Raw genomic sequence first — 13,591 nt, 5'->3', positions numbered from 1 at the left:
GGAGTGGGACACAGACGCCAGATAACTCATGGCTTATTTGCCATGTGAAGAAGTTAGAATTTTATCCAAAATTGGTGAAGATTGTTCTGGCAACAATGTGTAGAAGATGGATTTAGGAGGTTGAAGAAAGCTGTACAGGTGGACACCTAGAAATCTGGGCTATTGAAATTCAAGTGATAGGTGAGTGAGAGACCAGACTCCCACAGGACAGATGGATAGAGAACAGGAGACAGGTAAGGCATTGAGGCATTATGTGAACACCATAAGACATGGTGTTCACAAGCAAGTAGATAAGGTTGGTGAGTGACGAGACTAAGATGACCCAAGTAGGGCTGCCAGATAGGCTGTCTATATAGGACAGGTCTCGTATTCAACGATTTTGTCCTGCATCCTGGATTGACTTTGGCAGGTTGTCCTTAGTGTAATCAGTTGTGGGGGCTTTTTTTCCCCCCAATAATGAAAATTCAGCAGAGTTCTTTTTCTGCTTCAGTAATTGGCACTTAGGTTACTTAAATGGTAACGCTAGCTGAAACCCGTACCTCCACAAATAAAGATCTGAACAATTGCAGGTCTTGTTTTCCATCTTAAAAGAAGGCTAAGACTTCTTTTGGCCAAAGTCTCCAGTTGTAAACAAATGATCACTCTTAATTAGAACTTTGGGTGAGTACCAGTGCTCTGAAAATCAGCACCAGCAGCCATGCTTCTGAAAGTGAGCAAGTTAATGATAGACCCCAGTTTCTGAAAGTCAACCAACTAGTAGACTATCTCATGCCTCTAGACAGTCGTTAGCAAATGTCTCACTCCAGTGACCACAGAAAGTATGCCTGTCAAGAACAACCTTATTCCAGTGATCACACGAACTCATTTGCAAGTCTTGTCAATCTATATAAACACCTACTTTTGAAAATCCACCAATCCCTACACCGAGCTTTCCAAAACCTTGTAGGAGATCAACTCTGGCTTTCTTCAGGGAGGATGTTCCTTGCAAATACAGCTTTCTCTTGTGGGCATACATGAAGTTTTCCTTTTCTGCATTACATATCAAGTTCAATTTGTTGCTAGTTTGCAACCATTTCAACAGCCCAACCCCTATTTACTGTTATCACCTCAGCCACATGAGTGACAAATGTGCTGATGAGGCCATGAGATTATCCTATTCAATATTTTCCAATTTTTGTGATGATTGCTATTATCTGTGTTTTGTGTTTTTGAATCCTAAATGCAAGTATAAATTTCATTAATCCTCAGAACATTGGGTATCTATTAAATCAGGAAACGTCCTTTTGAAACTTACAGGGTTAAGGGTCTGACTCTTGATTTCAGCTCAGGTCATGATCTCAGGGTTGTCAGATGGAGCCCCACATCAGCAAGCACGCTAAGCCTGCTTAAGATTCTTTCTCTCCCTCTGCCCCTCCCCTCCACACACACACACTGCTCATGCTCTTTCTCACTCTCTAAAAAAAATAATTTTAAAAAATGAAAATTTCATAGTATGAAACTGTTCATTCAGTATCAAAATTAGTGGAAAGTCATAAACCAGCATATACTAAAAGCTAAACAAAGGTTTATAATTAACTATAAAGGGATAAAGTAACAAATTTTCTGATGAAATTCAGATAAAAATAATCATAGAGGTTGTAATGATTATCAACACTGTATCATCAATCTTTTTAGCACAAATGACTGATTGCATATACAAGGAGTTTTTTCTCATTCTAAAACTGCAAATGAATTTTCAAGTGTCAGCATAAAATACTGCAATAATGAAAATGTAATTGCTCTATTTACTATTTCAGAGATTATTAAAGATCTAAAGATGCTTCATTTTGTTACAACATAGCCCAAGATGTAAGTAATCACAATGCAGGAAAAAAGTTCCTTTCCTTGTGCAATGTTTTTCTTGTGAAAAAGCCTTGCTTAGAAGGTATTGCAAGTAAAATCCCTTCCAGGTGAGACTTCAGAAATATAAAATTTTTGCAGAGACTCAGTAAATTATGAGGAAAAGTGTACTGCTTTCGGTAGCGATAATACAGATGCAAATTTTGGATGTGCAAAAGTGCAGACAATTTATTCGAAGTTACAACAAAGTATAATGGATTCTGTGGCAGACGGTGGTGGTTCTGCCCATACTCTGCATTTCTGCGTAGTGCTGCGGACAACATCTGATATCCTTGCTACTGACACTGAAATAATTATTACAAAAATGTTGCAACATTTGAGCAGTTACAGGATTTTTGTGATTTTGTTTGCATTCAATAATCTTCAGTTACTTAGCATTCAGAAACTTGTTTGGACTTCTGGTTTCAGCTATGACATGTAAACAGCTTAAAATCATCACTTCTAACAAGAAAAAGCTGAAAATCACAAGCTGAAGATCAATAACTTATCTTCCTGGGAACTGAGGTTACTGGGCAAATTGCAACACTGATCTCGAGAGACAGACATATCCAGAAAGACAGCCCAGTTCTGCTTACATGGAGCAGAAGCTGCTGGAGCCATAAACATACAGGAACATTTAAATGATAGTTTTGGTGAATTGTTGGAGGTTGAGTGTGGGCTAGCCTGAGAATGAGAGGTCCCCCACATCTCCAATGCCATTAGCTCCCTCATGCTCAACATCACTCATCATCAGGGAAATACAAATCAAAACTACAATGCGGTATTGCTTCACACCAGTCAGAATGACTAGTATCAAAAAGGCAAGAAATAACATGTTGGCAGGGATGTGGAGAAAAAGGAACCCTTATGCAGAGTTGATGGGAATGCGGATTGTTGCAAACATTGCAGAAAACAGTACAGAGTTTCCTCAAAAAATTAATAGAAATACCATACGATCCAGTAATTCTTTTTTTTTTTAAAGATTTTATTTATTAGAGGGGGAGAGAGAGAGCACAAGTGTGGGGCAGAGGCAGAGGGAGAAGAAGACTCCCCACTGAGCAGGGAGCCCGATGTGGGGCTTGATCCCAGGACCCTGGGATCATGACCTGAGCTGAAGGCAGACGCTTAACCAACTGAGCCACCCAGGCGCCCCTAATCTAGTAATTCTACTTCTGAGTATTTACCCAAAGAAAATGAAAATACTAATTCGAAAAGATATGTGCACCCTTGTGTTTGCTGCAGGATTATTTACAAGAGCCAAGTTGAATCCATTGACTCAAGAAGGACCAAGGGGGGTCGAATTTTGAAGAAGGGAACTTCTGAAAGGAAAAAGGAGGCCAAAAAAAAAAAAAAATTTGAGAAGACATCACTAAAGTACTAAAAGTGAATAATTGTCCTAGGATTCTATACTCTTTGGAATATATATATATATTTTAAAGATTTTATTTATTTGAGAGAGAGAATGAGAGAGAGAGCATGAGAGGGGGAGGGTCAGAGGGAGAAGCAGGCTCCCCGCTGAGCAGGGAGCCCGATGCGGGACTCGATCCCGGGACTCCAGGATCATGACCTGAGCCGAAGGCAGCCGCTTAACCAACTGAGCCACCCAGGCCCCCCTGGAATATATTTTAAATTAAAATAGTAAAGAATGGATATATGACAGGTGAGTACAAAGAAAATAGAATGAGAAGACCTATTCAGTTAATCCAAAAGAAAACACTTAAAAACAAAAGTAACATAAGGGAGGAGTGGGGGGAAAAAAGGATTAGTGTGAAGCCAGATATAAACCCCACAAGCCACCCAAATGGTGCTTTAGTTATGCTTCTCTAGTCGGGAGTGTCACAGCACTTTACCTGGTCCTAAGGGTTAACTTGCTTCAAGTTAGCACACTCCCTACTTGCTGACCTAAGCCCCTTGATCCCTAACAGACAGACCGCTGGCCTTGAGGAGTGAAGGACCACAACTTTCCCAGGCCACAGGGGCCGGCAAGTCTGTTTGAAACACCCTCGGCTCTTTGATTAGCCTAGCAATGTTTTAGCAAAATGTTTTTCTTTTTTGAGGTCACACAGATGCTTTTCCTAACCTCCGTTTGTGCATTAGTAGGCTTCCCTGTCCTGTGCAGAAGGAACAGGGTACTCTACATACCAGGAAACAAGAACCAGAACCCGGAACACAGCCCTGGCCCCACCCCAACACCAGCACTGGGATGACATTTGTAGTTAGCACCATCGTGTCTGCACATAATCAAGAAATGTTGCAAACCACTGCACTCCCTTTACTTGTTACCCTAAACCACTTTGATCTTTTTAATTTTTTTTTTTAAGATTTTATTTATTTATTTGAGACAGAGAGCATGAGCAGGAAGAGGGCAGAGGGGGAAGCAGACTCCCCGCCGAGCAGGGAGCCCGATGCGGGACTCGATCCCGGGACTCCAGGATCATGACCTGAGCCGAAGGCAGTCGCCTAACCGACTGAGCCACCCAGGCGCCCTACCCTAAACCACTTTAAAAACCCCTGGACCAGGCAGAAACCTCAGAGTTGGCTTTTGGACAAGAGTCTGCCTTCTCCCCCGTCTGCTGGCCTCCTGGATGAAGCTCAAGTTCCTTTCCAATCAAAACTCGTCTCTTGAGTAACGATTGATCTTTTGACAGGGAGCCGAACTTGGAACTTGGGTTCGGTAACAGGAGGAGGAAGGTACATGTTATCCCGCTGATGGAGGGCAGCAAGTCTGTGGGCTCAGCCAAAAGGCGGCAATCAAAGTTGAAAACAGTCTCAGCAGGATGGATTTCCCCACATTGTGTAGATTGAATATGGCAGTTCATTTGTGGGGCCCAAGCAAATGCCACCAAAAGGGCCCCAAAAGGCTTGCCTGCTGGTAGGGAGGGAGCTGCTCTCGTCCCTCCCTGGAGGTTCCCTCCTCTGTATCTGACCTCAGCTGCTTTAAGGACTGAGCCAAATACTCTCCTGGGGAGGGAACGGCATGACTCACAAGTCTAGTGATCCAGGCAGGCTGGGTCTGAGGACCCGGACCTGGTCCCGCAGCACCAGCCCACAGGGTCCTTTGGCTTCTCGCAGGACAGAAATCAAACTCCCGTCCAGAGGAAGCGAGAGCAGTGTTTATGGAAGGTATATAGAGGGTGCAGGGACAGACAGAGGGTCTGGGAGACTCAGAAAGGCAAGGAGAGAGTGTCTCGTCTCTGCCTGGGGTCTGGCTTTCTACTGAGGATGGTGGTCTCTCCGTCATCCAGGAACCGGTGAGAACAAGGACAGGGTCCGGGTGTCCATCACAAGTCACTTCTTCCCTGAAGCCAAGGGGGTCTGGCGTCAAAATGTCCAGTGTCAGTGCTCTGAAATCCGCACACGATGGCCTCACCCAGTCATTCTTGCCCCTGCACTCCTTAGATGTTATCTATTGTGCTGGAAGGCTCCAAAGACATCATTAACTCCTTGTCTCTTACAAGGAGCACATACATTAAGGCACGTGTAAGGTGAGGGTACAGGTCCTAGCAAGAAGAGAAGCAGGAAAAGGAAGAAACACCCCAGCTTTTCTCCTCATGGGGTCCCTTCAGTTTCCCTGTCTCCCTAGCTCTGCTGCACACAGATGCCCGAGTCAGCATCCTCCCTGGTCCTGAGTGAGGGATGCCAAGTACGGGGCTGGCCAAGGCTCCCAGAAGCAGAGGCAGCATCAGGGTGGAATGTGACAGCACAGGGAAAAAGGGGAGGGGGCTTCAGGCCCACAGAAAAGGAGGTAGCTCTGAGCCTGCATTGAAGACCAAAGGGGGGAGAGAAGCCACCCCCGATTCATGCTGTCCCCCCCAGGGCCACCTCCGTTACCCCCTGTACTTCCTGGTTTACCTGAACTCTCTCAAACTCCTGACCAGCATGTGTTAAACCGCTTGGTCTCTGTTCCCAAAAAAGAAATTCAACTGGGAGAGTTTGAGCACTAATTGTAGTTTGGCGGGGGGGGGGGGGGGGGGGGGGGGGGGGGGGGGTTAAAGTAAACTTACAAGACAGGACTCTGAGCCAATTCAGTCCCGTGGTTCCAGCTGCCCTGCCAAGTGCATCGTCAAACGTGTGGGTCACGGCTTGCTCCGTGAATGTAAATGATTAAAGAAAGGAAAACGATAGATCAATACTTCTCAAGGACATGTAAACAGCCTCCCCAAAATACTAGCATTCAAATCCAGCACTCTATCAAAGGATAACATAGCATAACCACAAGCAATGAATTCCAGAAATACAAAGGTAGTTTATCAGGTGGGGGCGGGGGGTGGGGCGGGGTGGGAAATGGTAGTTTATAACAAATAGAAAATCTCAGGCCACCTGGGTGGTTCAGTGGGTTAAGCGTCTGCCTTCAACTCAGGTCATGATCCCACGGTCCTGGGACCGAGCTCCCAGCTCCTGGGCAGTGGCGGGGGGGTGGGTCTGCTTCTCCCTCTGCTACTCCCCCTGCTTGTGCTCTCTATCAAATAAATAAATCTTAAAAAAAAAATAGAAAATCTTGATAAAATAATTTACTAATATTCAACACCCATTCACGATTAATTTTCTATTTTTAAAATGTTTTATGTATTTGAGAGAGAGACAGTGTGGGCGCACAAGCCGGGGTGGGGGGCAGAGGGAGAGGGAGAAGCAGACTCCCCCTGAGCCCCCTGAGCAGGAACCCCCCGGGGGCTCCACCCCAGGACCCCGGGATCACGACCTGAGCTGAAGGCAGACGCTTACCCACTGAGCCACCCAGGCGCCCCATGATTGATTTTCAAAGACCTCTCAGACCACTATGACTAGAGAAAACAATCTTAGACTCAGCTGCACAAAGGCGACAGCAGGTGTTAATCCCGCGTGAACTGCGGAAAGCGCCTCAGCCCTTGGGGGGCGGGCCTGGCCCAGGCACCGGGAGGTCAGTATGGCACCTGCTGGGGTCACCGGACGGGGGTCCTTGGACCCAACGACTGTAGAAACGGGACTGTGCCCGACACTTACAGGCACAGGCAGGGCAATACTGGGCCAGCGGGCGCGGCTGCAGGGAGACGCAGTCCGACAAAGGGGTCGCGCGGGGTCCCCAGCAGCGGTCCGGGGACACTTCACCGGGGCTGCGGCGGGAGCGGGGTGACGGCCGCGCAGGCGCAGGTGACGGAACTTGCGGCTTCTACGCGGCAGATCTCGTTGGCGCGTTAAATCCCCCTGGCTGGGCGCGTTTTTTAGCGGTGAAATGAGGGAGAAAGTCGGTGAAAGGCCCGCTTCGGCGGCCACTGGTGTCCGGGACTCACGTGACCCGGTCTAGGCCTGCTCCTCGGCAAGCGGCTTTGCTCTGCAAGCAGCGATCCCCGCCCGCGGGGAGCGTCCCGGGTGCACTTGTTCCCCAGGTCCTGGCCCGGCTCGCTGGGACTGACACAGGACAGAACAGAGTGGTGCCCAGGACTTGGCTTTGACGCGGGCGGGCGGGGCTGCAGGAGTGTGGAGCCTTGGGGTCAGGCTTTCCCGAGACTGTGGCCTCTGCAAGGTGAGGAGACAGAGGCCAGGGATGCTTACTCTTCCCGAAAATTCCAGCTGCCTCGGCTCCCTGCTGGAAGAGAAGCCCTCAAAGGGCCTAGGGGTGGAGGCAGCCTCCTCGATGACAGAGCAGAGGATTCCCAGGCCCTTGTCCCCAAGCCCCCAGGAGGAAACTGGGGATCCCCACAAATACCCCAAGAAGGCCCTAATGGGGTTCCGTTCCAGCCCATGTGTCCAGGACTCCCAACATCTGGGGAACTGAGGGGATTCCTCCTGGAGCCAGTAGGTAAGAAGGAGCCAGAGGCAACAGGGCCCAACCACCCCTCTCAGGCATGTTCTAGAAAGCATTCCTTTAGCTAGCCCTAAAGCAACGGTTCTCAACTGGGGAATTTTGCACCCCAGGAAACACTTAGCAATGTCGAGAGATGTATCTGGTTGTCACAACTGAGGGGGAGCTACTGGAGAGATGTGGGGTGCTGGTAAGCATTCTAACACGGGCGAGACAGCCCTCCACAGCAAAGAAGTATCTGGCCCAAGTATCAGCAGTGCCGAGACAGGAAGGAGCTTTAGAAAGCCGGGCCCTGAGCCGGGAATCTGGGGGCAGGCCCGGCCCATCTGTGCCCTGTGCAGAAGAGCAGACAGCTGCCCGTCGGGCTGCCCCCTTCTGAGAGGAGCACAGCTTCCTTCCTACCTGTTTGCTACCTGCCCCCCACAGGATGTGCCCAGGACCTCGGCTCTAAGGGTCTGTGCCCCGGCCTCGTCCAGAGTGTGACCTGACCCCCTGGCTAAGACGAGATCAGGGCAGTGATTGGACAGAGGGTCTGTGATAACCTAAGTCATCTGCATGTGTCAACCCTGCCCCCCCACCCCGGCCCTCTCACTGGACCTCCCTCTTCCCAAGTGCTGACTCCAAACCCGGCCCATCCGTGCTCCCCCCGAGGCTGCAGTGGGCGCTCCCACTGAAGAGCTACACTGGGGGCACGCAGGCCCCAGGATGGGTGCTCTGGACTGTGAGTCCTCTGCGGTGCCCTCCAAACTCGTTTCCTGCACGTTCACAGTCAGGCCTCTCTTCCCAGTAGCAGTGGCTGAACCCCAGGACCATGAACCAGTCACAGAACCATCACACTGTTTTGGCTTTGGTCCCAAGTCCACCTGAAAGAAAATGAGGGTCATGCTTCTCAATCCCAATGACTTGCTCTCCCTTCCACAAACCCAGTAAATACATAATCATAAAAAAAACTATCAAAACCACGTAGATGTCCCTTACACTCTCCAGTAGTATTTGTTTATTTCTGGTTTAGTTACAAGCAATAGAAGCAGGGACATCTCGTTACCACAAGAATCGAGAGGACCGGGCGCCTGGGTGGCTCAGTTGGTTAAGCGACTGCCTTCGGCTCAGGTCATGATCCTGGAGTCCCGGGATCGAGTCCCGCATCGGGCTCCCTGCTCGGCGGGGAGTCTGCTTCTCCCTCTGACCCTCCCCCCTCTCATGTGCTCTCTCTCATTCTCTCTCTCAAATAAATAAAATCTTAAAAAAAAAAAAAAAAGTACTTTAAAAGAAAAAAAAAAAGAATCGAGAGGACCACACTGATGGTTCCAGAGGCCTGCCATGAAGCAGCAGGAAGAGGTGAACGACCAGGAAAGGAGAAGGGGACAGGGCTGTGCCAGGCTGCATTCCAGAGGTCCCTGATCTAGCAGACTCCACCGCGGGGGGTGGCCTCCCATCCTGGGCACTGGTTGACTGCTGCACTAGGAGGGGAAGGTTTCTGCCGCGAAAGGTCTTGGGCTCCCTCTAGCACAAGGATACCCACTTCCTGTGGAAGTAGTTGAAAACAAGATCTCCTGCCGCCCCCCAACAATCCCTCCACAAAGGTAGAAAGAAAACACATTTTTAAAAAATGGAGTAAGCTTTAAACCAGATTGTGGTACCCACAAGACAATCCACTAGCAAGATTACGGAGACAGACGGAAACTCATAACCCAGGGCATCACATACGCAAGATAAACCACAACCAGCCCTCGAGAAGACTTGACCATGCCGTTCGTCACACCGAGCTCACCCTAAATTCACCTGGCAAGTGGGATTGCTACTGGTTTCCTAGTTGCCTTTACCCAAAGGAAACATTTCTAGTATTTTATTACGAGAGGTAGGTTTGTTACTCAGAGCCTTGCACCTGCCCAAGTTCGTTCCTTCCCTCCTGGGAGACCGGAATAAGGGGCTCTACCGTCCTCCATGATTGCATTTCACAGAGATGGCTCTCCGGTGCTTGAGAAATCATTCTTGATCTTTAGAAAGCTAGCAAGGGGGTTATCCAGCTTTTTAAGTTCCCTCCCAGCCCACAGGGCAGCTCTGGGGAGGAGAGGCCGATGGCCCCATGTACCTGGTCTCTGTCTTTGCCCAGAGTCCCAGTGACAGGAACGTGAACAAGGCCCCTTCTGAAGGCAAATCCCCACCACCCTGCCTCAGCATTGTCTATTAATGACCAGTACTGGACCTCACCCTCCTATTAAAATTGAGCTGAAGTTTCTTTTTTAGATTTTTTTTTTATTCACTTGAGACAGAGAGTTACAGAGAGAGAGCGAGCGAGCACAAGCAGGGGGAGTGGGAGAGGGAGAAGCAGGCTCCCGGCTGAGCCAGGAGCCAGACGTGGGGCTCCATCCCAGGACCCTGGGATCATGACCTGAGCCGAAGGCAGACGCTTAACCACCTGAGCCACCCAGGCGCCCCTGAGCTGAAGTTTCTTAATAGTCAGACTTGGGGGAATATTTTCTGTGTAGTATATGTGTACAGGGTCACTCTGTCATATCTTTCTCCACTTTCTTAGAAGTTTATGAATTTTTTTCTCCCAGTGTAGATCCCAACTTAGTCTAGTCTTTCTCTTGAAAAACTTATTACACACAATTCACGCTCCTTTTACTAATAAGATTCGTCGAAATAATGAGGATTGCTGTCCTTCGATGAATATTGCCTTTCGTGGAGAATGGAAGCTTTAGAACCGAGGTGGCTTACTGGTCGTTAGAGGGTGCCCTTGAAAGGCCACATTTCCAAAAATAAACATTGGCAGGGGGTGGACTTGTGGGTCAAAGCCCTGGCAGAAGGACTCCGCCAGGACCCGAGGGGGTGGGCAATCCACCCCACAGATTAGTCAGAGACAGGCGCAGGCCCAGCCACCACTCCTCCCTCCTCCGCCGTCTTATGCAATTGGAGGCCTTGGTGCCTGAACCCGACGAAGCCTGGGCTCTAGGTCCTCCCCTTCTGGGCACAGAAAAACAGCAGTAGCCCAGAGCCCATGTTTCCCTCTTTTGTCTGACAAAGGGTGTCTCGTCATGTGGCTGCAGGCTGGACACACCCCAACCCAGCCACCCAGAGGCCTCCAGAGACAGCTTGCTGCCCTCAGATTTCAGGAAGTATCCGAGAAGACAGGACTGAACAGGATGCTGCTCTGACCCAGGTTCTCACCTGGAAGACCCAGACGTCAGGGCCACCTTGTCCCCCACTTTCCCAAGACCTGCAGGAGGAGCCATCTGCCACCAGGGGGCAGCAGAGATACCACCGGGCTTGGAGGGTCTGTAGTGGGGGAGCAGGGCAGGGCTCCCCGTTAGCACAGAGGTGGTCACTGTGTGTCGGAGCCCCCGTCCCCAGCCCCCATCTCACCTACACTCAGCCTCTCAACACACATGTGGGTTAAAATGGCCGCAAACATTCCAGCGATCTTTGTGTTCTCTCTCTGCTTCAATCTCTTTCCTCCTGGCAGGTCTCTCCTAAAATTTTCTTTAGGTCATCGAGGAATCTGAGGTGATGCTCTACCTCTGGAAACCCTTCCAGTCACTTCCATGGCAGCTCAGCAACTGTCCTGGGCTCACCCAGGCACTCACAGTTCTGATGCATGAAGACCTTCCTCCAGGAAAACCTAGTATGTTCATTCATTTCAAGGACTTCTGCCTATAGGTTACTAACACAGAGTTCCTCTTTCTAATGTTTGGCTGAAAAGCTCCGATTTACCCAAAAAGTATTTTTAATTGCATTATATTTCACTGACAACGTTGTTTTACCCTGAAGTATAGAAACAATTTCCCACATATTGATGATTTTTCTGTAAGCTTGAAGCTGAGCCCAGCCTTTCGTCACACGGCCCCTAGAAGACAGCCCTAAAGACATTTGAAGAGCAGATTATCAAATCCACACACCCCTCTAGAGTCCATCTCTAGGTTCTAGGTCAGGCTTAGGTCCTCTGCCCCAAGTGGTGGGAATTTCATAAAGCTCTCAAATTCCTCAAGGAATAAAAAAAACCAAACCTGGGGGCGCCTGGGTGGCTCAGTCGGTTAAGTATCTGCCTTCAGCTCAGGTCATGATCCCAAGATCCTGGGATTGAGCCCCACATTGGGCTCCCTGCTCGGTGGGAAGCCTGCTTCTCCCTCTCCCACTCCCCCTGCTTGTGTGCGTGTGCTTGCTCACACTCTCTCTCAAATAAGGTTTAAAAAAAAAAAAAAAGAACCAACTCTAAATTATGAGATGCACTTTCCTTTTTACAAGACTCCTCTTGACCTTTAAGGGGAAAAGTCAGGGGCCAGGGTGGGGAGTCTTGCGTCTGTGTTTATGGAGAGGCCCCACAGAGAATCCTGGGCTATTAATAGAAGGTCCACAGTTTCCGGGGTTTTCTCTATTTTCCAGGTCCTGGTTGTTAAGGGAGTGACTTCAAGCCCAGCCCGGCCCATTGTGTCCAGAGAATTCTGAACCAGGTCAGCCCATAGGTTCTCTCGACCCATCAGAAAGAGGTCCTGGCCTTTTTGGAATGTCCCCTGCTTCTCTTTCCTATTTGCTCCTCAGTAACTGGGGGACCCAGCAGTGGCCTCGAGGGACACTGTCTGGGCCTCAAAGTGGACGTGGCCTCTTCATTAGGGCAGATTTCCCAGGGAGACTTGACACCCTCCTGAAATCTGTTCTCTATCCCCTTTCTCTACTCCCTCCCCACCACCACGCCCCTCCCCACCAACTGCCTCCACACAGTGGGCACCACAGCATGCATTCACCCCCACAATCAACTCACCTCCAGCCTCTTGAGAGAACCTACTTCAGCTTCCTAGGACACCATTAGGTAGAAACTGTCATAGATTCTCCCCCACATTTTTCTTATTTGCCCAAATTCCCTTATTTCAGGATGCTTGATCCTTCTTAATTTTCCTTCTGTCACTCAGAAGACTCCATTTTACCTTTGGAAATAAAATCCTTCCCCGTCACTGTCTTGCCACATCAGAAATGACCACTGGCTCATGGTCACACGTGTTTCTGACCTGGGAAGACAGTCCTTCACACAGCAGCCCCCACTGTCTCCTCACGCCTCACCTGTAACTGCTTTTCCTTCTCATATTCTAACCCCCAAGAAGGTGCCCTTCATGTTTCAGAAGTTCACCCTAAAAACGTCATAGTTGGGTGTTTTTTTTGTTTTTTTTTTTTTTACAGTGAAATCTTGAAAAAATTTCCCCTAAATTAGAAAAATTTTCCTAAGGCTTAGAACTCAATACCTATGTTTCCTCATCCGTAGGAAGACAAGCAGCCCTAAAAATGGCGACATAGCTTCCTCTAAATCCACATGCTCCTCTGGAATAGATCTGAAATCTCAGAAAGTCTTTCCTAATCAGGCCTGAGTCTTCTGCCCCAAAGAACCTCTGAGAGCGTTCTTTTTCCTCAGAGAAAACGCAAAGCAGCCGCCCATCCAACCCTTCTTAAGAGGAGCTTCTCGGCCCCATTGTGCATCGTGCATTAGAAGCACCTGAGGCTTTCCTAGAGTCTCTGCCCCTCTGGAGTCCTGGGAGGTGGGAAGGACCATGGACTCAGGGCCGGCTCATGGCAAAGGGCATGATGTTCCTCTAGGAGGCAGCAGATCTCAGCCCAGGCTGCAGCTGAGACTCCCCCAGGCAGCTCTCCACACCAAGGCCTGGGACCCGGCCCAGGATAATTAACTTTTAACCACAGGGATCCACCTTTGAAATGCCTTCCGGTTCGTTCCACTGCAGAATCAGGTCTGGGCACCTGAATACAACTGAATTCACTGGCAGGCAAAGATCCATGAGTTTGCTGAATTTGTAGACCAGGGGCTGAGCTAGCCTTGACCAGGAAATTCCGTTAAACAGAGTGGTAGTCAAGGACAGAAAAACAGAGACGTTAAGTGTGACTGGAGCATTGATATGAGGAGGACATACATGCTTGACCTGAAGTTGTTGG

The sequence above is a fragment of the Mirounga angustirostris genome, unplaced genomic scaffold (genome assembly GCF_029215605.1).
Source record: "Mirounga angustirostris isolate CCGP_5_RB_7025 unplaced genomic scaffold, mMirAng1.0.hap1 SCAF_7, whole genome shotgun sequence".
NCBI classification, from domain to species: Eukaryota; Metazoa; Chordata; class Mammalia; order Carnivora; family Phocidae; genus Mirounga; species Mirounga angustirostris.
This window is presented reverse-complemented; position numbering follows the sequence as displayed.